Source organism: Amborella trichopoda, chromosome 9 (assembly GCF_054954075.1).
Source record: "Amborella trichopoda isolate Santa Cruz 75 chromosome 9, AtrichopodaSantaCruz75HAP2 v2.0, whole genome shotgun sequence".
Taxonomy (NCBI): Eukaryota; Viridiplantae; Streptophyta; class Magnoliopsida; order Amborellales; family Amborellaceae; genus Amborella; species Amborella trichopoda.
In genome coordinates this window covers 38,903,644-38,929,072 of record NC_142344.1, presented here as the reverse complement: position 1 = coordinate 38,929,072, position 25,429 = coordinate 38,903,644, and the positions used below count along the sequence as shown (strand labels likewise).

At 43.7% G+C, this 25,429-nt stretch overlaps 1 pseudogene across 1 annotated transcript in view; it reads right to left on the bottom strand.

The window, feature by feature from the left end:
* LOC18438882 (uncharacterized) overlaps positions 1–23,511 on the bottom strand; it is a 44,348-nt pseudogene extending 20,837 nt beyond the window's left edge. Inside the window, exons 1-5 of the transcript XR_016041368.1 lie at positions 23,326–23,511; positions 23,008–23,172; positions 22,795–22,878; positions 22,025–22,064; positions 21,641–21,821 (exon numbers count right to left, since the gene is read on the bottom strand). The product of XR_016041368.1 is annotated as an uncharacterized LOC18438882 (transcript). The remainder of the gene's footprint in view (positions 1–21,640; positions 21,822–22,024; positions 22,065–22,794; positions 22,879–23,007; positions 23,173–23,325) is intronic.
* Positions 23,512–25,429: the final 1,918 nt, after the last annotated feature.

Below are 25,429 nucleotides of genomic sequence, written 5' to 3'. Positions count from 1 at the left end.
GGAATCGAGTTTCTTTGGTTCTGAAAGATGGTTTCCATGGAGATTCCTCAACAAAAACACGGAATCGAGCTTCAGAACCAGTATCTCGAGGTCGGTGGAGAGCTTCTGGTAACTATGAAATAAACCTTAATGATATAAAATAAGTATCACCCTAATTACATCATAAAGCACACCTGTTAGGCACGTTGGAGCATGGGCTACATATATGCCCATACCCGACAAGTTGCGTCTAGCATACATCCTTTTTCCTTTTTTTCTTTCTTTTTTTTTCGAAATTGCATGTACCTCAACATATTCTTTTTTTGTTTTTTTTTTTTTTTTTTTTTCTTTTTTAAGGATTGCACATCGACAATTGTTCCCCAGGCAACCAAGGACCAGCTTGTTTCAGAGCTATCCATGGAGACTGCTAAGGGTATACTTTGTTCTCGAGTTTGGGATATATTGCAATTTCAACTCAATAATGACTGAGACTATCACACTGCTCAAAGGCTTGAAAAAAGTCCCCAAATAGGGAATATTGGTAGCCCCCTTATTGTAGAGAGTGACTCCAAGAATACCATACTTTGGGCCTCCAAAAGAGCCCAAAGCCCATGGAGATCAATTCCTTTCTTAGACCACATATTTCATCTTTGTGGCCAGCTAAACCTCACATCCAGTGGGCAGCCAACCATGTAGCCAATGCCCTGGATAGTGAGGGCAGGGCAAGGGGACCTACAGGGGAAAACCAGCAGCTATCCAACTGTTTTTTGCTCTTGTGGGACCATAAATGCATCAGTTTTCCATTTATTGTAGCAATGACCAACATAACCATTCTTTGATGCTAGAGAACTGTATACCCCTCATTTTTCTTTTGATACTATGTAAGGAGCATTCAACCTGTGAGGAGTTGTTTTCGTGCATATGTGATGCAGGAGAATTTGAGGGAACAATAAAATAAGAAAGGAACAAAGCCAAACACAAGCACAATTCGAAGAAACCGAGGGTTTCTTCTCCATATCCCAAGCTAAGATTGCAAAAGCATAAGCTTTTCTCTCTTTTAATTTCTAGAAATCATGTGGAATTGACCCCCTCAAGGTCCCACATCTTCTTATAATATAATTAAGAGAAAACTCATTATCCCCCATTTTTAATTTCCATATCTCATGAGACCCAAGAATTGAAAATATTACTTATAAACAAAGGTCTCCATTTTTTCTATCTTACAACCCCTTGGACCCATTTGACCATAAATTTTTGACCCAAACAAACATTAAAATGACACCCTATTCAAACTCCATCTCTCTCCCCCTAAAACTCTATCTCTCCCTCTAAAACTCCATCTCTCTCTCTCTTCGCTTCTTGGTGAGTTTACCAACCAAGGGGTTTAGCTTGAGCTCGAGCTCGAACATGAACACGAGCACACCTTCTTATGTGTGACAGAGAGATGGAGTTTTAGAGAGAGAGAGATGGAGTTTGGGTTTTAGAAAGAGATGGAGTTTTAGAGAAAGAGAGATGGAGTTTGAGTTTTAGGGAGAGAGAGAGACGATGATATGAGAGAAAGATGTAGTTTGGGTTTTAGAGAGAGATGGAGTTTTGAGAGAGAGAGAGACGATGATGTGAGAGAGATAGAGTTTTGGAGAGACGGAGAGATAGAGTCATTTCATAAGTTGTTGAGGTCAATAATACATGGTGAAAAGGGTTTAGGGGGTTGGAAGATAGAAAAAATGGAGTCTTTTTGCTTACAAGTAATATTTTTAATTCTTGGGTCTAATGAGATATAGACGATAAAAGTAGGGGATAATAGGATATTTTCCCTATAATTAAATGCTCAAAGTACAAAACATATCCAAACAAATAATACATTGACCCATATATCCTAATTTAACTTAATTTATAATGACAGTTTTACCCCTATAAACAGTACTGGTGAATATTACTTACGAAGTAAATAAAAAAATAAAAACCATAGAAAACTAAAACCATAAAAAACCCTAGAAATAAACCCTAAAACTAAACTATAATATACATCATTTAAAGTAGAATAAAAATAAAAAATAAGAATAATTTTACCCTCCATTATTCTCCCTAGTTGGAGAAAACTCGAAGACGATTTTTGAAGTGTGCTAAGATGAAATTGGCGTTAGTCCAGCAACATTCTTCAACTCGAATATTGTAAACATGATCCTGAGACTAGTGGGTTACACCACTAATCAAAACACAATGATTGTACAATAGAATTGAGAAACCCTCGAGGAAATAGTCATTGTTTGTCGGTAAAATATTTTAATCACATTAATTTATTGAAATTGCATTACTTCAGCCATGTGACAATGTTGAATTTGCCCAGACTCAGCTCTAAAACACACCACGGGTGCATCTTTGAGATCAACGACTCACATATCAATTCTCCTTTGAGTCCTTCATCTTTTTCCTAGTTAAATATCAATTCAACCACAAAATTTTGATCATCATCATAGATTGGATCTCCTACAAGATCTTGTTCTTCATCTAAGTATGTGTCGAAGATTGGTAGCATATCCCAATCTACATCCTACAGATTTTTATATGATCTGTGTCAAAATTAAGAATCTCATCCTCCAAATCGAAAACCCTAGAGTGATGTTCCCACATCCAAGTCGTTTGTTAGCTATCATCTTCACTGGACTCCCGCGCGGAGTGCAAAAGTGAAAAGGCTTGTACTTGAGATCCTCTAGGTCAGAAAGATCACATCTTACACATTATTGAGGCTCGCGAACTGCTGCACCAGCTGCTGTACTTGCCTTTCAAGTTTCTCAATTCTGTCATCATAGCCGCTTCTTGCTGCCATGGATTCGCCGAAATCACAAACCTTAGGCAAACAATCAACAAAAAAACTATTGAAATCAGCAAGATCTAGGTTGTTTTGGCAAAACTTTAGAAAAAATAGACCCCCATTATAACTTCCCCGTTTTGTTGTGGACCTAGGGCAACAAAAAATTGGTGTTACAGTAACTCTGTATAGTGCTACAGTAACTGCGTACTCCACTACAATACTTTCGATGTAGAATGCAGGCTTTGATACCAATTTGATGCACGAGAATTTGAGGGAACAATTAAATCAACAAGAAACATAGCCAAACACAAGTACAATTCCAAGAAATCGAGGGTTTCTTCTCCATACCTCAAGTAAGGGTTGCAAAACCCTAAGCTTTTCTCTCTTTCACTGTTTAAAAAGCATGTGGAATTGATCTCCTCAAGGCCCTATACACTCTTATATTATAATCTAATGTTCGAAGTATAAAACATGTCCAAACAAATAACACATTGAACCATATATCCTAACTTAACTTAAATTTGTGATGACAGTTTTACCGAGAGGGGTGGGGAAGCCGGAGAAGGACTGAAGACTTCCAGTTGGGTAGGAAAGTGGATGAGGGTAGGCCTTTGAATCTCTTGTGGTTTGAGGCCAAAAAGTTGGTCGAGGATTCGAGCATATTTCTCCTCAAAAGATCCAAGAGTTTCTCTCAATCCAGATGTTCCACCGTAGCTGCCATTCCTGCTTGCCACAAGATTCGGCCAGATTTTGCCCAAGGGCAGTCGTGGCTCAACTTGAACAGTGCTGGTACGAAGGATGGGGTGACCAATTGCCATCCAAAGAGACGAAATAGGGACCCCCAAAGGTTTTGGGCCACAATGCAGTGGAGAAAGAGGTGTGGGCTATTCTCTTCGGCAGACCAACACATAGTACATCTGTGGGGATTGGTAAACCACTCCATTGCGACTGATCAATAGTGAGAGCCTTTTTGAGAAGACCTATCCACAGGAAAGCTTGGATTTTGGGGGGAGCGATGGAGGACGAGGCTTGGGCGATAAGGTGTTTGTAAAAGGAAGCAACAGAGAAGAGGGTCGATGGGGATGGGCTCCAAATCATCCTGTATGGGCCTGAGGGGGCCAGGAAAGAAGAATGAAGAACAGCAGAGAGGTTGGTAAACTCCAAGGATTCAACATCAGTTAAGAGTCCCTGGAAGGAGGGAGACCAGAATTCAGAGGGGCCAAAGAGGGGTAGGGCTTCGGCTACCGAGGAGGATTGGTCTTTAGGAATAGAGAAGAGGGAAGGAAAAAGGCCTCTGAGAGGAGTGTGCCCCAACCAGATGTCAGTCCAGAAGCGAACTCGACGACCCTCCTTGGGTAGAATCTAATGAGTCGTTGAAAGGACGTGAGAGAGGTTAAGAAGGACCTCCAAGCCCCAGATGGTCTACTGGTGGGGTCAAGTTTGTATTTACACTGGATGACATAGATCCAAAGGAGGTTATCAAGGGTAGCTAGACGCCACCACCATTTACCTAAACGTGCCATATTATGTTGTCTTAGTAATTGAATGCCCAAACCCCCAAGGTGATTGGATTGATGAACTTTATCCCAGGCCAAGAGGTGAAGCTTCTTAGAGCCGGCATCCCTTGCCAAGAGAAAATTCTCATAAGATGTTCCTAGTGGGATGAGACAGCCGCAGGGGTGTGAAACAATGACATGAGGTAGTACGACCCGCAAAGGAGAGGAAGCGACCTCTCCATCGGGCTAGGCGTTGGTCAACCTTGTCAATGACATGGGACCATTGTCGCTTTTTCAGTTTGTCCAGGCCAAGAGTCATGCCCAGGTAGGTTGTGGGGAGTTTGTCAATCTGGCAGTTCCAACCTGAGACAAAGGAGAAGGTCTATTTGGGGCTTAAGGCCACCCCTATCATCTTGGATTCTCCATGTTTACTTTGAACACCAGGGCAAATTCGAAGCACTAGAGGAAAAGGCGAAGGGATTCAAGTTCCCCAGTGGAGGCACCAAGAAAGACCAAAGTATCGCCGGCATACTGGAGGTGGGTGAAAAGAAGCCCTCACGGACTGCTTTTGAACCCGGTTTGGCGGCAAGATTGGAACATGAAGGAAATAGATTGGCTGAAAACCTCTGTCGCGATGGAAAACAGGAAATGGGAAAGGGGATCCCCTTGTCCGAGGCCACTAGAAGCCGGGAAGTAATCTTTTGGTGTTTTTTTTATGAAGTTAACTTGTATTAAAATGGTAAAAGATTACATGGCAAGAGTGGTTCGATGTCACCCACAGTTGGGGACTCGATAAAAAATCGTTTAGACTATCTTGTACAAAAAGGGACTTATAGAGTCGCCCAAATACAAAGATTTACAATGAGCGTTCATAAAAAAAAAAACAACTGTGCAAAACCTCAAGCAAAGAGGTTTAAGTTGTGTGCCACTGGTCCCGCGCAAAAAAGAAGGTGGACCCGGCTTGAACATCTTGACTGACTTCTAGCTCCCGCTTTCGCCAACCGATCTACGTAGTCGCTGGACATCCTTCATATATGCTTCCAAGAGATGTCCATAGCCCTGCAAATGTGATGTATCTCATCAAATATTGGAATAAGGTGCCAAGGTGGAGGGCTTGTCCTGCTTGCCCAGGAGATGACATTTTGTGAGTCACCTTCCACTATGAGGTGTAAGCCTCATGACTGATTGTAGTGTTTCAGGGCAATTAAAAAGGCCAAGGCTTCAGCGTGATGGGAGTCCTTTTGGCAAATGTGCCCAGAAAGTGTTTGGAGGATAATGCCATTGCGGTCTCTAAAGACCCCCCCTGCCCCTGCTGGACCCGGATTACCTAGGGAGCACCCATCAAAGTTTAACTTGATCATTCCCTCTAGAGAAGGTTGCCAGTTATTAGGCCTTGTAGTCAAGTGCGGTCGATGATGGAGGAGATTGTACTATTGGGAAAGGAAGAAACTCCCTGAGATGCCCACAAAAACCTTGTGGTTTGAGGCCCAGAAAGTGACCAAAGAGATAGTCATGTGGAAGATTGCCGAAGTTTGAAGTTTAGAGCCAAGAAAGATTCTTGAGTTTCATTCCAGCCAAACAGTCCAGAGTAGCAGCTACAGTTGCCTTCCACAAGATTCTCCCGGCCTTAGGCCAGCAAGAATAAAGATCATAGGATATCAGAGCCTTGACCGAGGGAGGAGTGACCCAGTTGATGCAAAATAATTGCAGGACTCGACCCCAAAGGTCGTAGGAGAACTCACAGAGGATAAAGAAGTGGAGATTTGTTTCCTCCTCACATTCACACAGAGCACACCTATTAGGGATGGGGATCCCTCTTTTCTGAAGCTTATCCACTGTGAGTGCTTTGTGGGAGAAGGCTAGCCAATAGAAAGTCTAAACTTTAGGTGGAGCTATGGTGGCCCACACTCTTAAATGCACCGAGTTAAGAGATCCTGGGAGTGTGGGTAGCAGAGTTAAGCTTTTGTAGAAGGAGGCGACAGAGAAGCTCCTTGAGGGGGCAAGAGTCCAGACTATAACATCGTTGCCTTGAGGCAGGAAGAAAAGAGAGTGTAGGGTTGACGAGAGAACCTGGAAGTGAATGGTTTCATCTTCAGTTAGGTTCCTTCGAAATGAAGGGTTCCAAACTCTTCGTCCTCCGGTCAAAACCAGCACCTCGGCAATTGAGGAATCAATAATATGTGTTAGAGAGAAGAGTGTTGGGAACACCTCACACATGGGTGAGGGTCCTAACCACAAATATGACCAGAATTTAACTCTCGATTCATCTCTTGGGTGGAACCTTATAGACCTTCTGAAAGGAGTGAAGGCAGTTGAGAAAGATTTCCAGGCACCTGATGCGTTGTGCCTCTGAATCCTATCTGGCAACCAGAATGGACCAATTCCTCCATCTTTCTCCAAACCCCATGCGAAACATGATTTCTACCAAGATGGCCCAGTCTACATGGTCATAGGCCATTTTCCAGTCAATCTTATAAGTGAGACCCAGTAGGTTGGCAAGGTGTCTCGAATGCACACATTGATGGGCTACTAAAACCCCGTTGAGAATTTTCTTATCTTTCACGAATACCGATTGAGAGGCGGATATGACATGGGGCAGAACCTCCTTCAAACGGGAGGCACGGACCTTAGCTAAAATTTTGTAAGTAGAGTTGATAAGTCTGATAGGGCAGAAGTCCTTGAGCTCTTTGGCACCATCGATCTTAGGGACAAGGGTGAGGAAAGTAGCATTTAGGGTGGTGTGAATGATTCCTTGGTTGAAAAATTCCTCAAAGAAGGAGAGGAAATCATCCCTGAAGGAGGACCAGAAAATCTTAAAAGGTGCCACCAGGAAGTTGTTCGGCCCCAGTGCCTGATCCTAGCCAAGGTCTGCAATGGCGGAGGTGATTTCTTCTTCAACAAACGGGCGTTGCAACCACTCGGCAAGGTTAGGTGGAAGCGTGAGGAAGGATAAATCGCCCATACGAGGTCGAGGGTTCGGAGGGAGCTGAGAACAGGGATTTGAAGTAAGAGACAACGACCTCTTCGATTTCACCAGGTTGGTCAAGCAATCTATCGTTGACCTTAAGGTGCGAAATAGTATTGTCTCGGCGACGGCAGTTTGCGATCTTGTGGAAGAAGCCAGTGTTGAGCTCACTCGACTCTTACCATTCGACCCTGGATCTTTAGAACCAGTTAACTTCTTCTTTCTTAAGGAGGGAGAGATAGTCTTGTTTGAGCAAGGCTATAGTGAGGCATTCCATTCGGAAAGGGTCAGGATTCCTCGATGAGGTCCAAAGCTTGGATTTCCGAGAGGAGAGAGGCTTTAAGGGGGGTGAAGTTGCCAGAAGGGACCTGCTCCAAGCCTTAAGGGCTCGTTTAAGTAATTGAATTTTATTTTTGAAGTCTGTACAACGCCCTACCCAACACCAAGGGGAGAATGCACTCCACCAAGACGAGAAAAGGGAGAGGAGAGAAGGTTCCTCTAGCCTAGCAAGCTCGAATTGAAAAGGTTTGGGGCCCCTGGCAGTAGGTTGAGTATCAAGGCGGATCGTGGGTTTGGGTATGGAAATGGCATGAGAGCCAAGGAAACCTTGGAGGGGAATGTCAATAAGTTTGTTTCTGGAGATGAAATCAGAGAAGTCGAGCATTCCAGGAAATGTTGGTTTTGGAATTTCGTTCGAAAGACCACCGAGTGATATTAAAGTTGCTCCCCAGGCACTATGCCAAGTGCTGAAGAGAAGCTACCAGGTCAAGTTCCTCCCACAATTGTGGTTTAGCTTCAACAAAGTTTGAACAGTAGATCGCTGAGAACTTCCAGAGTTGTCCATCGGAGATCTTGAAGAGGAGGACAGTGTCCGAGAACCAACCCAGATAGGGGCTGATAAGCGTGTGTAAAGTGGGGTCCTAGACCACCCAAATGCCACCGGACGCACCAGAAGCTGGAATGGATTCCCACTGGGATGGTCGATGTCCCCAAATCTAGCGAATCAGCCTAAGAGAAGGGGAAGGAGATTTAATCTCCAACATAGTTGTTGAGTACGGGAACAGGAATGGATCCGGGATTTGGGGGCGGGATCTGCTGCTCAAAGCTATACTAAAGATCCATGTGTAAGGGATCGATGGCCGTAGAGTCTCAAAGGTTAGAATCAAGGCTCATGCGTATAGGGGATCGAGCTCCTTTATTACATAGGATGGAGAATTATTATATAAAGGTGTGAGATCCTATATGCAAGAAGCGAAGTTCCCAAGGGCAGAGTGCAGTTGTAAAAGTGATCCAACATATTATGGAGCGAGAAATAACTTTTGTAGGAGTGTGTTCCATTTTCTTAACTCGAGTTCCTCATATAGGTAATAAGGATTTGTGGCTTTAAAATGTAGCTCCCGAAGTTGTTAACCAATAACATGTTGGCTTAGTCTTCTATGAAATAAATAAGGACCTCTAAAGTGATCCCATATTGGTGCGATCTGGATGCCAAATATGACGATGCTTGTGTTCCGTCATTTGGAATCCAGATCCCAATGCACTCTGGAGCACGAACCATAAGACTAGGGAACTAGATCCTGTAGTGTTTAGGAAAGCAAAATTAAATTGTAAGGAACTCGCTCCCTTATAATATGGAGAGAGATCTCGAAAACACTAAATTGAGTTTCAGAAGAGATCCACTCTGAGATCGAGAGAATCAAGGTTCTGCAAGGGATCGCCAAGCAAGGAAAGTTATCTCGGTAACTATGGTCTCCAAGAGAGAGGATGGAGGGGTATAGTCTGGATCAAAGGCCGTGGGCAAAAGAACGTTTCAAGGGTTGGCCCAACCCCTTAATATTCCACGAGATGAGCTTCATGGCGAAATCAGTGGGGTGTGGGCCAACCTGAGCTTCCAAAAGCGGGGCGATATCCTCCAAAGAACAAAAAGAGCTTACCTCCATCCTGGCTTGGGCATCGGCTTGAAAGAAGAGATGAAACAGACCTTTTGTGCTAACGTAGGGAAAGTCCATTAGACGAAGAATTTCCTTCACTGTGTCTTACCTCGTCCATACAGTCCACGAATGAAGAAGTCGCACGGGGGGAGAGAGAGAAGGGTTAGAAGAGGAGGGAGGAGAGAGGTGAGGAGCTAGAAGTCTGAAAAGAGGAGAGGGAAGTAGAAGCGAAGGCCTCGAGGGAAGGGGGAGAGAGAGAGGGATAGAAGGGGAGAGGAGCCTAGGAAGAGGGTAGCGTTAGAGGTTATGAGGGAGGAGAAGAGTGCAGGCGAGTGGAGGGGGAGAGAATAGGAGAAGAGGGGGTGGAGAGGGAGGAGCTTGGAAAAGAGTGGCTAGTGAGGGGTGCCAGAATGGGTGCCAGAGGGTGGGGAGGGGCGGGGCTTGGGGAAAAAGGGGAAGGGGGAGAGGAAGAGGGGAAAGGGTCCAAGAAAGGGCTATAGAGGAGGGGTGGAGGACTTGGGATGAGATTGAAAGAAGGGGCTGGGATTGAGTGGGGTAAGAGGCCAAGGTGAAGCATCTGGTAGGGTGGCCAAGGGAGTAAGGGCACGGCGGTGGAGAAGAAGCCTTGAAGGATGCGGGCCGCAAAAGGGACACAGGTCGCAAGAAGCCCCCGAAGCGATAGGTAGGGAAAGATGAGGGGTTCGGCCTCCTGCTCGTGGGGGGGAGGTGATGAGGGGTAGTCCATGTCGGCTTCCGATGAGGAAGGATCAGTCGCAGATGTCGATAGGTCTGAGGAGCCGAGAGTGCAAACTAGGGGAGGAGAGATCACAGGACCAAGGGAGGCCGTAGGTAGGGAGGCTATGTTGGGGACCAAGACTGGCTTTGAAGCAGCAATGAAGGGGAGTGAGTGGGTGTCGCTCGGTTAAGCTAGGGTAAGGGTTGGCCAGGAGCGGGGAGGGAGGCGGGGTATTCTCGCCATGGGAGGTGCGAGTGGTGAAGAGAGAAGAGTGGGGCTGCAAGAGGTGGTGGGGAGGGGTGCACAGTCAAAGGGGAAACGAGAGGGTGGGGAAGGTGAGGGGGTGGGTTGGGGGGCAGCAGAAGGGGAGGATGAGGATGGGCGGGCTACGGTGTAGATAGAGGAAAGAGCGAGAGAAGAGGGGAGGAAGCATGAATCCTCGAGGGTACAATGCCTGGGGAAGGCCAGGTGGCAGCAGATGGGGGGGAAACCGAGGGAGGTGGAGATACGTGGTGAGAGGGGGCGGGTAGGTTGATGGGAGGAGAAAATGAGGGAGAAGGGGGTAGGATACAAGGAGTCAGAGACTAGGTGGGGGCCGTACCATGAGGACAGGGGGCAAAGGATAACTAGGTGCAATGTGGCTGGCCAGGTGGGGGCGCGGTAGTACGGGGCAGTACAGGACAGGATGAGAGGGGTGATGCAAGGGCGGCGGGTCGGGCTACATGGCATGGGGGCCAGGTGAGAGGGTTCCCCAAGAAGAGAGATGGAGCCTGCTCACGACGATGGGGTAGGTGGCAAAGCGGCTGGGGCAATGGCCCAATGGTGGGAACGACAGGTGCCTTGCCAGAACTGGGGTTAGGGCGAAATGGTGGAGGGGCTGAGGCAGCGACAATGTTACCGAGGGATGAAGCGGAGTGGAGGGATGGAGGAAAGTGGCGCTTGCGGTGGTTCTAGAGTTAAGGGTTGTTTGAAGGGCAGCGTTTCCTAATAACCAGCGTCCACGGGTTAGAGGGGCACTCTAGGTGGATCGGAATAGCGAAAGGGGGGGGGGCATAAAAATGTTTAGACGAGGGAGAGGCAAGAGTCCAAGATAATCGAATCCTGTAAAAAAACCTCCTCAACATCGAGCCACAAGGAGGAGGGTAAGAGATTGTGGTCCAAGACCTCGACCAACAGTTGCATGGAACTCAACGGGAGAAACTCGGTGGATCTCCAATGGATGGCGACAAAAGACCCACAGGCTTCAGATATGCTTTGATAAGTGGCTGGGGCAAGAGCATGCAAAGGGATGTGGGAAGTTGTGACCCAAACTCTTTGTTTGCAAAAGGAGCCTTCATCCTGAGACAAGGGGCAGAGGGAGAGTTGGGCTCCTTTAAAGGTTACAGAGCCGTCTGAATGAAGAGCACGAAGCACACTGCTCTCGGAGGGGAAGTTGAAAAGAATGGAACCATCTACGTCTAGGCGACAACCGAGAAGGGGCTCCCCCTAACAGTTCTGGCCCCATCTGTGCCACATCTGATCATAATGACTTAAGTCACCTTTCAATAGTGACATTTTAGAGGAACAGAGAAGGATTAGGACCCAAATATTAGGATTATGGCCCAAATAGTAAAGAGTTCTAGCCTCCTCATCTAAAAAGTTCAAAAACCCTCACGGGCGGGCTGAAAGGGGGAAAAAAAGTTCAAACCAGCCTTATCCCAACTATTTAGGGTCAGCTACACGAATCTTGTTCTGCCAATCCGCTCTATCAATGGTCATACCCTCAATCAAATCATAAGGTCATAAAGATGGCTTCCTTTATTCTTTAAACGTGATTTTGAAATGATCGTTGATGATAAAAAGGACCGGTCTCGATGATATGTGGAAGTAAATATGCAAGGGACCCTCGCAAATTAGGGTTAGTTGCATGTTTTGGTTGGACGGGATACTAATTATAAAACAATTAAGAAAATTGGCTAAACCCCACAAAAGATTATAAGAAATTTGATCATAGATCAGTGGTGCAATATATGGTTTCATATTACACAAAGAATTTGCGTGAAAAAAAAAGTAAAAGAATCTTGTGTACATTCCTTCATGTATGTATTTGAAGCAATTGGGATATTGTTGTTTGAAATAAATAGACTACAGCACAAACAAAAAAAAAAAGTCTATGTTTGAAATAATAGACGATAGCCAAGGTGTCCCCCCCCCCCCGACAGGGGGTAAAGGTGTTTCCAGGTACCAACCTAGCGGCCTAGGTGCCAGCCCCTGTTTTTTTTAATATTGATCTCTTCTCACTTATTTTATCCATGTCCTTTCGGGCCTCTCCCTTGCCCTTTTAGAGCTTCCACTTGAAGCACATCACCCCTTCTAACTGGTACTATTCTAGGGCGTTGTTGTACATGGCCATCCACCTAAGTCCACTTTCCCTTATCTTATTGCCTATTAGAACCACCCCTAAGTCCCTCGGATGTATTCATTTCGAATTCTATCATTTCTTATATTGTCACTCATCCATCCCAACATCCTCATCTCAGCTACACTCATTCTATGTTATGTTGTTCACTATAATTTTTTAATCCCTCTCTATGATTAAACAATTCAATCTGTTAATTATATCACATATACATTGTTTGACAATTCAATCTATGACCATAACATGACATAAAATCATGTTCAACGCAATAAGGAGAACCACTTCAAGAAGAACATGTTTGAAGGTGATCAACAAGTGGAAGCTCAGACTCCTAGACTTCAACTAGCATGTCAATGACCAACCAAGGAACTAGGACTCATTTGTGCCCCATCTGATCAGAATGACTTATGTCACCTTTCAATAGAGACATTTTTAGAGGATTAGAGAAGGACTAGGGCCTAAATATTAGGATTATGGCCCGAATAGTAAGAGTTCTAGCCTCCTCATCTAAAACGTTGAAAAACCCTCAAGGGTGGGCTAAGAGGGGAAAGAAAGTCCAAACCAGGATTGCGTGGCTAGAGGAGTACACCATGGCATCCTCGATCTAGACACAAAAGATTCCTAAGAACAATACTCCCCCATTCTCTAATTAGATCTCCCAAAGGCATAGGAGACGTGGACCAACTTATCAAGAGAAAGACCATCTACTTTGACATGATCAAACCAATGACATAGGAAACCAGGACAAATGTTTAACACCAATGCCTACAGCATATCCACAAAGCAAAGCTTACAAGTAATATATTTTTCTATCAACAAGATTTCTACAAAACAAGTATTTCATAATTTTTGAAGTAGAAAGTTCACTCCTGCTGCATCTCCTCAACACATTTAGCAACAATTATTTATATATCTTTTCTGGATATGATATGAGAAGTGAAAACGAAACGTAAGAAATAGGCAAATTGTCACTACTCGCACATAATTTTTTCTAGTAATCACGTTTCACGATTTTTAAAAATAGGCATTTTGAAGGCATGTATTCTTCATTTGGTTGGGGTGGGGGGAATAGTGAGGAGGGCTGAAGGTTGGCCACACATGCATATACAGGACAGCAGACAAGTAATGCTCCACTTTAATTATCTTATCTTGTAACAATTCATAGCCACTGCCTTTTTTCTTTCTTTTTTTTTTTTGGAGGGGGGGGGAGGGAAATAGTTCATAGGCATTATTATTATTTTTTTTATAATGTTATCATTGTATTACTATATAAAAAGAAGGAATACAGCAGAAAGTGGGAGGAGAGGACCAAGAATACCCACGAGCCAGGTATCTCACTCAAAAAAATTAGCCAAAAACCCTATACAACTTATATCCTTAGAAGTGGCTGTAACCAAAAGATTAAGGTCTCAAAAAAATTGGGCTTAAAAGCACACTCTGTTACAAAAAACAACAACCAAAAAATCTAGTGTCCTAGAAGACCTCGATGGTCCAATGCAAAAAAGGAGGTAGACTATTCATTGTCTTCCAAGTGTGGTCGTCGTCGCACACCATCTTTAGCGAGGAGGTCGGAGAACTCGTTCGACGTCCGCCAGGTATGTGTCCAACAGATGTTGATATCCCTGCATAAGTGGTAAATTTCATCAAAGATTCTAGAAAGGTACCAAGGAGGGGTAGTGGTGCCTGCTGCCTATGATAGAATGTTTTTTGCGTCTCCTTCCACCACTAATGATTGGCCCCAAGATGGTTTAAAAAATTTCAGGCCCATTAGGAGTGCCAATGCTTCGGCAAATTGTGAATCTCCATTTCCGACATATTCTGAGTATGTCAGGAGAACATTTCGATTGTGGTTGTGGAAAACTCCCCCTACTCCTGAAGGGCCCGGGTTTCCCAAGGAACAGCCATTTTCTGAAGGAGGTAACCATTTGTGAGGTCGTTGTAGCTCGATAGGCTGGAGTTGGATAATATTGTCCCATTGCCTAAGAAAGAGCTCATAGGAATCCCACCAAAGATACTGTGGGTGGAAGCCCAAAAAGTTACGAGTGATGTAACCTTATGAAACAGCCCTAAAACTTCATTGTTGTGTCCTTGAAAGACCCTCTCATTTCTTTCTAGCGATAAAACCCATACGGTAGCAGCGATTGCTGCCCTCCACAAGGTTCTACCTGCTTTGGGCCAAGGACCTTCTGAGTAATGAAGAAATAAATCTTTAACCGAATGTGGGAGGACCCATTTGAGACTAAATAAGTGTAGAATCAGTGTCCAAAGCCTCATAAGCCACACTGCAATGTAGAAAAAGGTGGGGGTTTGACTCCTCCTCTTTCAAACACATTACACACTTGTTAGGAAGTGGCAGGCCTCTATTTTGGAGCTGATCAAGTGTGAGGGCCCGTTGACAGCCTGCTATCCAATTGAAAGACTGAACTTTTGGAGGAGCTATAGTGTTCCACACTTTGGAGAGAGGAGAGATGGGATTTAAAGGGAAAATAGGAGGTTGGATAAGTTTCTTCTAGAAAGATGCCACTAAAACCTTACCAGATGGGGATAGTGTCCATACCAAAGAATCACTCCCTGATGGAGGTAAGAACACCGGGTGAAGAGCAGCCGAAAGAGTGGTGAAAGCTAATATTTCCTCTTCAGAGAGATTCCTTCGAAACATGGGGTTCCAAGTTCTATGCCCCCCTGCCAAGACCATTTCATCTGCAATACAGGACTCTTTGTTGGAAGCAAGTTGAAACAGGCTAGGAAATAACTCCCTAAGGGGAAGGAGCATGTCCAATCCATAGATCAGACCAAAAGCGAACTCTGTTTCCTTATTTTGGATGGAAACGAAGCGCTTTCTTGAATTGAGAAAGAGAAGAGGCGAGAGATTTCCAAACTCTTGAAGCCTTGCTTTGTGATGGCCTCTCAGATACCCAAATGCGGTCCGGAATGTTATATTTATTCCGAATAACTTGTGCCCAAAAAGAGTTTAGTTGGGTGGCCAATCTCCACCACCACTTCCCCAACAGAGCCAGATTATGCTTTCTTAGATCTCTGATTCCTAAACCACCATGGGCTTTGGGCAATCGGACTCTACCCCAAGAGATTAGATGATGTCTCGTTTTTTCGGCTTGGCCGGACCACAGAAAGTTCCTCATCAATTGATCCAATCTATTAGCCACCGACACTGGCATATGGAAGATGGACATTAAGTAAATAGGGGAGTTTGCCAGTGTAGCCTTAACCAAAGTAGAACGACCGGCCAGGGAAAGGAATCTTCCTTTCCAACCACCTAGACGCCTATCAATTCTATCAATCACTTGGGCCCAATGTCTCTTTTTTGGTTTCGCTAAACCTAAAGGGATCCTCAGATAAGTGGTAGGGAGGTCTACTTTACAATCCTAGGATGGAATCAGGGATCTGATTTCTTGAAGTGTGAGGCCCACTCCCATCATCTTTGATATTTCCATATTTACTTTGAAGCCAGTGGGCTTCTCAAAGCATTTGAGGCAGATTCTAAGGTTCTCGATTTGCTGAGGGACCGCATCTAGGAAGACTAGGGTATCATCTGCGTATTGCAAGTGTGATACCAAAAGACCTTGTGAGCTACAGAGGAAAGCCGAACGTAGTCCTTCCAGGTAGAGACGAGAGATAGACCTACTGAAAACCTCGGCAACTATTGTAAAAAGAAAGGGAGATTGAGGGTCCCCTTGCCCCCTCGAAGCAGCAAAGAATCCTTTCGGGCTCCCATTAATAAGGACCGAAAAATGGGGGTAGAAATACAACCTTTTATCCATTTTCTCCATTGAGGACCAAAATTCATTCTAGCCATTGTCTCATCCAGCAATGACCAGTACACATGGTCATATGCTTTCTCCCAATCAATTTTGAAAATCAAGCCTGGTTTCTTGGATAGGTGCCTAGAGTGGATACACTCATGAGCGACCAAAGCACTATCTAGGATCAGCCTTTCTTGGATGAAGGCTGATTGGGACTGCGAGATGATAAAAGGAAGGGCTTGCTTGAGTCTTGCAGCCAATACCTTGGCCAAAATTTTGTATGAAGAGTTGAGTAAGCTAATTGGACAAAAGTCCTTAAGCTCTTCAGCGCCATCTTTCTTGGGGACAGGGGCTATAAAGGTGGCACTGATAGCTTTGTTGAGGATCCCCCTATGATAGAATTCTTCAAAGAAGCTCCTGAGATTAGGTAAGAAAGTACCCAGGAAAGAATTAAAGGGGCCATGGGAAAACCATCTGGCCCCAGAGCTTTGTCTTTAACTAATTGGTCAAGGGCGATTGAGATTTCCTCTACTGTAAAAGGACTTTCCAACTCGTTGGACCAATGATCAGGAACAGTAAGGAAATCCAAAGTGGTCATCCTTGGCCTAAGTCCCACAAGGGCAGTATAAAGGGACGTGAAGAAATTTAGGATGGCATATTCGATATCATCTGGCTAGGTAAGAAAATTGTTATCCACCTTAATTGTGGATATCAGATTCTCTCTCCTTCTACAATTGGCTATACGATGAAAGAAGGCAGTGTTCTAGTCCCTTGATTTTAACCATTTGACCCGGGACCTCTGGTACCAAAAACGCTCTTCTTTCTTGAGTGTAGAAACGTATTCCAGCTTGGATTGTGTTCGGACCTATACTTCAGAGTCTGAGAGAGGTCTAACTTCCTCAATTTTATCAAGGTCTTGGATACAGTTGAGCCAAGAGCATTTTAACTGAGAATAATTCCTTGGCTGAGACTGGCTCCAATTTTTTAAGGACTTTTTAAGCAGCTGGATTTTGGTTTGAAGCTTGAATCCCTCTCTACCCGAGACTTGGGAAGAGACAGAACTCCACCAATTGGGGATGAGAGTCACAAGGGACTGCTCTTCTAACCAAGCCAATTCAAACCGAAAAGGTTTTGGCCCCCTACAAATCACTAGTGTATCAAGAAGAATGGGGCAATGATCCGAGGTAGGTTTAGGCAGGGTAAGAGCATGTGAACCAGGAAAAGCAACTTCCTAACCCAGGGACAAAAGGAAACAATCAAGTTTAGCCAGGGAGGGCTGAGCAGAGTGATTGGATCACGTGAAGGCAATCCCTTGAATTGGAATGTCTATAAGTTCATGTCGAGAGATGAAGTCAGAGAAATCCAACATTCCCTGGGAAATATTGGTGTTGAAGTTTCTCTCATGACACCATCAAGTGATATTGAAATCACCACCCAGACACCATGCAGGATGTGGTAAGGCTGCTACCAGATCCAATTGAGACCAGAGACGAGGGCAAAGGGAAGCTGAGTTTGGACCATAAATGGCGGAGAATTTAAGCAGCGCACTGTCTGTTGTTCTGGAGAGAAGGACAGTGACCGAGAATTCTCTTATGTGAGACGAGCGGAGATTAAACTCAGTTGGGTTCCAAATTACCCAAATCCGCCAGAAGCCCCTATCGCCGGTAATGAAGCCCATTGACACGGCCTTCTGCCCCACACGCTGCGGATGGATTGCAGAGTAGGCTCCTATTGTTTTGTCTCTGTCAAGGCAAGGATCGATGGGGAGAGTTTTAAAGAAAAGTCTCTCACCGAATCCCTTTTGGACTTTTGTCCCAACCCTCTAATATTCCAAGAGAGTATCTTTATAAGTTATGGGGAGAAGCAGGGGTGGGGGCAGTCTTGGGCAACCGCCTTGGAGTGGGGGAGGTTTGGGCAGTGGTGGGAGGAGGCTTGACATCAGTAGCAATTATGTCATAATTACTAAAAGAAAAGAGGTTACACAGTTCTTGATGTCCTTTGAGATTCATCTTGAGCCTACTTTGGGCATCTGCCTGCAAGAACCGATGTGCCGGGCCCTCGGGTCCATGGTGTTCAAATCCCATTACCCTGTAGATCTCCTTCATCATGTCAGCTTCGCAAGTGTTATCTTTCCCACCGGCTCTCTCTAGATCGCCTTCTGTCGAAAAAGAAGAAGAAGGTGCTTGGGATAGTGGATCACGAACAATCCCAAAAATTTCAGTGGAGTAGGAGGACTGGCAAGGGGGATGCAAGACAGACGGCAAGGACACTGGTTCACTACGGCTAAGATCAAGCGACAGTGCAGTGGGGAACTTAGCAATTGGGTTAACCTGGGAAGGAGCAGAAGTAGGTGGTGAGCCAAGAGGGTGCCCGGTAGAGGCTTCGGACTAGGTAGGGGTCCAGAAGGTGACAGGGGGAAGAGCCTAGTTGGAAATGGCATAAGGGCAAGGGTTGACAGGCAGAGATGGAGGAGGGGTGTAGAATGGTAAATAGTGATAAGGAAAAGGTTGGAGACCAAGGTTGAAAGTCGAAGCAGGGAAGAACTTAAAAGGGAAGAATACCGTCATTATCCTGCCGAGAGGGATAAGGAGAGAGGGTTGAGGAAGAAAGGGGCCAAGAAGCTCAAAGAGGTGAGAAGGGTCAAGGGGAGATGGAAGAAGGGACTGTACCGTGATGATGCCGAAAGGAAGACGTCAAGGGTCCACTTCCATTGGCAGAAAAGAAGCAAACAGAGGGGGCTCTCTATGGGAAAAGAAGTGAAAGGGTAGGAAAGTCAGTGATAAAATAGAGGGGGACCCAAGGTGACAAGGGTAAGCTCTCTCGCCTTTGTTGTAGGCATCCTCTGGAAGGCACAAAGAGGACCTGCACGGAGAACTGGATAGGATGGAAGCTTGCAGCTCCTGGCCCGTGGAGATCGGTGAGCTCTAAGCGGGGGTAGGTTCACTGGAAGGCCTAGGTGGAACATCATGGGAGGAAAAGGTAGAGGGAGGGACGGCGTTAGGTGGACCATCATGGCGTGGTTGCGGCGAGAGGCCATGTGGCAGAGGCGGAGGCGAGATAATTTCTTGGGCAGAGTGCACAACATCATACGAGGACAAAGGCTGCTTCTGAAGCTATGGAAGGCGGCGAAAAGGTAGCATTTGTCTCCTCATGAAAGCCTGGGACACATGGGGAAGGATGCACCTGCCGCGTGGCCACAGAGATAGGCTTTAGGGCAGCATGTGTACCTTCGTCCAGTGGGGACCTCACCACGTGAAACGGATCAGCTACCGAGGCCCAAACCACAGCCCCGACTGAGGAAGACGGCTCCTTTACAGAACCCGACAGCCCAGGAGAAGTTTGGAGAACAAAGTCCTCTACTACCTCCTTACCAGGTCGATGGATCGAGGAAGCCAGGGAACTCGATGGTAACAGACAGTTGTGGCCAAGCCCACTGCCTTCTGAGAATGGTTCAGAGAAGGTGAACCCCACGCATGCGATCGTCGCCGACTCTCTGACTCCACCATCCCCAGATTGCGCTGGGAGGGTGCCCCGTGGTGTCCACTGGGAAGACTGGTGACCGGCCGGAAAGCTTGGCCGATTGTTTCTCTTGCCAGGAAAATGGTCATGGAGATTCCGCCGGTGGCGCCGCTTGGCTTTGCCTGATTTCCTAGCAACGACGAACCAAGAAAGGGGTGAAGCGATCTCTGGCAACGAGTGCGGACAGCTATTTACTAGGTTAACAGAGGGGGGAGAAACCTCTGACCAGGCCAGAGATATCAGATAGAACAGGTTATCCACTTCTATCCACACACAAGGTGGAATACTCTTAGGGTCCAGGACCTCCACCAGGTGCAGGATGGAGACTAGCGGTAGAGTTTTCAGAGATTTCCATCAAATCGAGATCAACTTTCCACAAGTTTCTGCTATTCTCCCAAAAGTTGCAGGAGACCAAGCATGGAGGGGCACATGGTGTAGCGTAAGCCAAACTTTTTGCCTTCTGAAAGATCCTTCCTGGGGGACCAAGCATGAAGACGCAAAGATGCCCCTTTGAAAAACGTAGATTTGGAGTTCTGCAAAACCTGGCAGGCATAAGCTTGTGATGAAAAGGTGAAAAGATAGTCTCCGCTAGAGGAGTCGAGCCGAAATATTGGTATCCTCCCAAATTTTCTGTGCTCATTTCTCAACTCCTCTAAAATCATCTCAAGAAGGGCGAAACGAGCCTACTTAAAAAGACTGGAACTTTGCCTTAAGCGAGGATGACTCTTCAAAAGGGATGGAGATGAAGAAGGGACCGAGCGGGGGCTGGCTGCAGAGAGAAGAGGGAGGCTCCTTAGGGCAAACCGAAGAGCCTGCAAGAGGGAGGGAGGGTGAGGAGCGTGCGACAACAAGCGCGACGGATACAGGAGGCCCAGAAACAGTAGTCGGTAACACTCTTTGTGGTTAGCCAAGAGTTAAAGATTGTCTCACCCTTAGGAGAAGCCTTGTGTGGGACGCAGAGAGGTTTAGGGTAAAGTTTGCATATCCTATTCCAGAAAGAAGGAGCGGTCGGGGACCAAGAAGAGTGAAGCCTAAAGGGAGTTGGTGTAGAAGGTGAAGGATGAGCGAGGGCCGGATGAGAAGGACGTCCAGGAAAAGGAGGTGGAAGAGGAGGAAGACGACGTCTCCTCCTCATGCTACCAAAGATATTGAGGTAGAGGGTTAAGTTTAATGTTTAAAACCAGCATATTTTCAGAAGCTAGTTCATTGGCATTATTACCATCATGTTTCATGTACGTAGTGCCTATGAGCCGTGGGCTTCACAAAAAATTCATGAATTACATCACTGACTTTGTCAATATATCTCACCTCACATCTTGACCCCAAGTTCTCCAAAAAAAAATATAAATAATTTTCCTAGTGATACATTCTTTCAAAAGTATGAATCTCTAAGGACAATCCAGGCCCTGAGAGTATCGGCATAGGTTTTCGATTGACCACAAATGATACAAATCTAAACATAAGTGGTCCAATGGGAATATGCAATGTGAGCGAAGTGAGGCAAGAACACTTCTTACCAATGTGAAATTTTGATAGGTGAATGGAAAACTATAGTGATGGAAGGAGATTATCATAACTTGGGCTAAAATCAGAGCCAACCAATCTTGGTGGTTGATGTTTTCCAGAGTAAGCTTTTGCTTGATGTAAAGATCATGATACAAATTATAGAGTTTGTACATACTCAGGAGGAGAAACTCTCTGATGGTCTTTAGCTAGAGAGGGTTACTCAGCCTCAAAGACTTGAGGATGAAAATTGTGTAAAGTGTATATGTTGTGTCCACAGCAACTTTGTAATCTCATACTTGTAGAAATAAAATTAGTCATTATTAAGAAAATAATAATAGCAATGAAGACGGCACTTCAATTGCTCGTGATCCATGTTGTACACAAATGCTTATGTTCTCATTGCCATTGTATAATCATTAAACATAGCAACTTAAGATGCATTCATTTATGAATGTAATCACAGTTCAAATCATATTAAGTCACTTACGAAAAAGTAAAACACCAAACCCCATCACGTATGAAGCTAGAAGGACTTGCCAGATAAGGGATTTGTTGTCAAGGTCTTGCTTGGGTACATCAGGGCCACGCATTGTAACCAAGTCGAGAAATATGGCTTTATTCTCACAACAAACAACAAGAAAATGTCTACCCTTTGTTGAAGACACTGGAGAACTGAAGGCAGAGGAGAGCTGATTTGTTGCAGAAGGTGCCTCGGCAGCTGCAGAACGGTTGCGCCAAAGTTGCAAAAAACGAACATCGTTATCATAAAAGCTCACCTGCTTAACACTTCATTGTTTGGAAACCAAATGTAAAAGACCACTTCATAACTTGGTGTGTCTTGGAAAAGACCAAAGCTCAAATGCATTTGAATTAGATAAAAGTCAAAAGAGAGAAAGAAAGTAGCACTTATAGAACCATTACCTCCCTCCCCGCATGGCTTCAATGGGTTTTGCTTTTGAGTCTAGCAATCAAGCAAAAAGGAAGACTACGAGTTAACTGATATTAATGCCATTGATGGTTTGCTCAATAAAAGGTCAACAAAACTTGCACGTAAAGTAATCATGTTGAGATTCAATGTATCATGTAACAAATGCAAGTTTGTATAGATTGATTACAAAAAAAAGTTCAAAGAAATTTCACAGCCTATAATGTGAGGAGATAAGACATGCTACTGAGAATATCAAAATGTAAGGTATAGACATACACATAATGCCTTCTCACAATTAACAGTCTATGGAGCATCTTTTTCCAAAAAAATAATAATAAATAATAATTTACAAGGAATATTCCTCTTAAATTCCAAATTAGTAGTTATGTAATTCAGAACTTCAGTTTCCTCATTCTATTATGCTATTTACACGTTTATTCACAGAAAAATCTCTATACACATGAATTTCACATTGATAGGCTTGCTTTTGGGTTATATTCACATAAATTATCATACTTAACAGCCTTAAAGAACTAAACCAAAATATTGAGAATGAGCCATTCGATCATTTTCATCATATGATCCAAAAAACTAGCCATGATTCACAATATTTGAAGCATTTTGCATGCATAAAACCTCAAAACTAACAAAAATGAAAACCCTGATCCACTGCAAGAAAACAAACAAAGGGAGAAATACTCAAAAACACAAATCAAAAAAGAGAAGAAAAGTTAAAGACAGTTCAAAAGGGCAAGACGCATACCAGTCTCGCCCTCAGCAAGCTTCTCAAGCTTTGCCCCCACCAAACGCCTCTCATCCACACCCCAGCTTTAAGCTCATAAATAATCTGAAAATTCAATAGCAAATGTGAGACACAAAAAACAATGGCAACACAAAGATAAATGAGAAACAACAAAGACTACAATGAGATCAATATATTGCAGAGAAGGGGAAGGGAAGAAATTTTGAAAATTACCTGGCGATGCTTCCAATTCCAGACAACCACATGATCCGATGCATCCGCAGTCACAATCCATGGATATGTAGGGTGCGTCTGAATTCGCATGATCTTGTCATTTGTAGGGCGAGGCGAAAAGCCCTTAACTTCAACATGATTCAGATCTTATGTCCGATATCCTGCCTTCAAATGGAAAAAGCAACATAAGAACCAGGCCTAACTAATCCTAAGGGAAGCACACACATGAAATACTCATTAATTTCACAAAATGAACCCTAGAAGCCATTAACGAAAGCTGAAAAAGGCCTGAGAGCTTATAATCATTGATCAGATAACCTGGATTTAAAGGTCCCCAATGTACATGGTTTAGGTTTAGCAAGAATCATTTTCAGCAAAATGAACAAGAACCACCATTATTACCAAAAAAAAATAAAGAACCACCATTAATGGGAGAGGAAGAAAGCCCAAAACCTCGTTTTAAAGGTAAAGCTGATTTACAGGAGGCTTAACTAGCCCTAAAGGCTAGGTAAGAGCTGCACGGGTACTCGCTCAATAGGTAAAAGCGAAAGAGTTCCACCATTAAGGGAAGTGAAAGAAAGCTCGAGAAACCTCGAGCCATTGGTGAGATGGTCGAGTATGCATTTCTTCATTTTTTTACCACCTGAGTTCCGAAATATATTTGGCTTTTTTTTTGTGCGTTTGATAACCGCGAAAACGTGGGAAAGTCCCCGACTTTGCCCCGGCAGCGTAATTTTGTGAAGTGGCAGCGCTGGGAAAAAATAGAACTCTCAAGGGCAAGCCCTAAAGAGCTAGAGTGAGTTATAATTTTATTTTATTTTTAGGGGCTCAAGTAGGTAAATGTAAATCTTCAACTAGAAATTTTAGAACTGATTGGATTGTTTTTTTCTAATTAAGATCAAACTGGTGAAACCCAAAATCTATAGAGATTTTTTTTGTATGATTTTTGTTTTTGTTTTTTTTTTTTACTGATTATGCTCATTTTCAAATCCCGATATTTATTAAGTTTATTTTGGTGGTCAAGCTAAAATAAAATAAAATAAAATCCCACAAATCATCATCGTCAAAACTTCTTCCCAACTAATTACGGTCGGCTATACAAATCCTGATCTGCTCTATTAAAAGTCATACCATCAATGTGGTCATAGGTCCCATACTTTTCCTCACAACTTCTAATAATGTCTTTTTAGGCATAGCCCTTGCTTTTTTTGAGCCTTTTAGCCCACTTAAGTCTACTCTCTCCCATCTACACTTAAAATTTCCCAAATGTATTCTTTTCGAATTTTATCCTTTCTTAGCTTGTCATTTATCCATCTCAACATCCGCATCTCTGCTATACTCATTCTATGGGTATATTATTTTTGACCGTCCAACATACCACCTCATAGAGCAATGCTAGTCTCATATCTATCTCATACCACTTACCCTCTAACTTCATTGGTATGTGGGGATCACATATAATACCGGCTGTACATCTCCACTTTGCTCACCCAGTTATGATTCTTTGTGCAACATCTTCATCAATCTCTCTATTTTCCTGGATTATCGACCCAAGATATCGAAAATGCGTTTTTTTTTATATTTCTTAGTCGTCAAACTTAACTACTTCTTCCTCTCTACTCTTATTATTACTAAACTTGTATTCCATATACTAGGCATAGGTGATCCCTCCGATTTTAAGCTCGTTCCCTCATCTGAAGGTATCAGCAGTCATATAAAAACAAAAATAATAAAAGTAAAAATTAGTAATCAATCATAAATTATACAACACAATCATAATACAAAAGCTCGTCCCCTCATCTGAAGGCAACAGTTGTCATATAAAAATAAAAATTAGTAATTAATGATAAATTACACAACACAATCATAATAAAATATTTCACACAACATAATCCTCATACGATATTACTAAAATCTCAATTGAAATAACATAAATCTTTAGTCTCCTCTAAATCTTTAGTCTCCTCCAATACCTCAAAATTTTATACTCCAATTACCAAACCTTCTAGTTTACTAATCAAACTTCTTCCTATTTTTTAACTCGTACCATAGAGATTTTGAATTTAGTATCATAAATTTATTGTTTATTTTAAATTATATAGAGAGACATTTGAAAGACTTCTATAAAAAAGAAATAAAAATAATGCTTATCATAATAAAATCATGTTATTCCAATCATATTGTTCCAATGACTTATCATGCTGAAACTAATGTCATGTTAGAAGACATGTGATTCCATGTAACTGCCGAAAGCATGTAAAATAAGTATGAAATAGTGTCATGATGACTGTAAAATGGTACAAGTTATTATTAAAAAATCTTTTTGGAATGGTGATGATGTTATTATTAGAAATCTTTTTGGAATGGTGTGACGATGATTTTAATTCCGTATTTTAGTGAAATTCTATGACAAAAAAGAAAA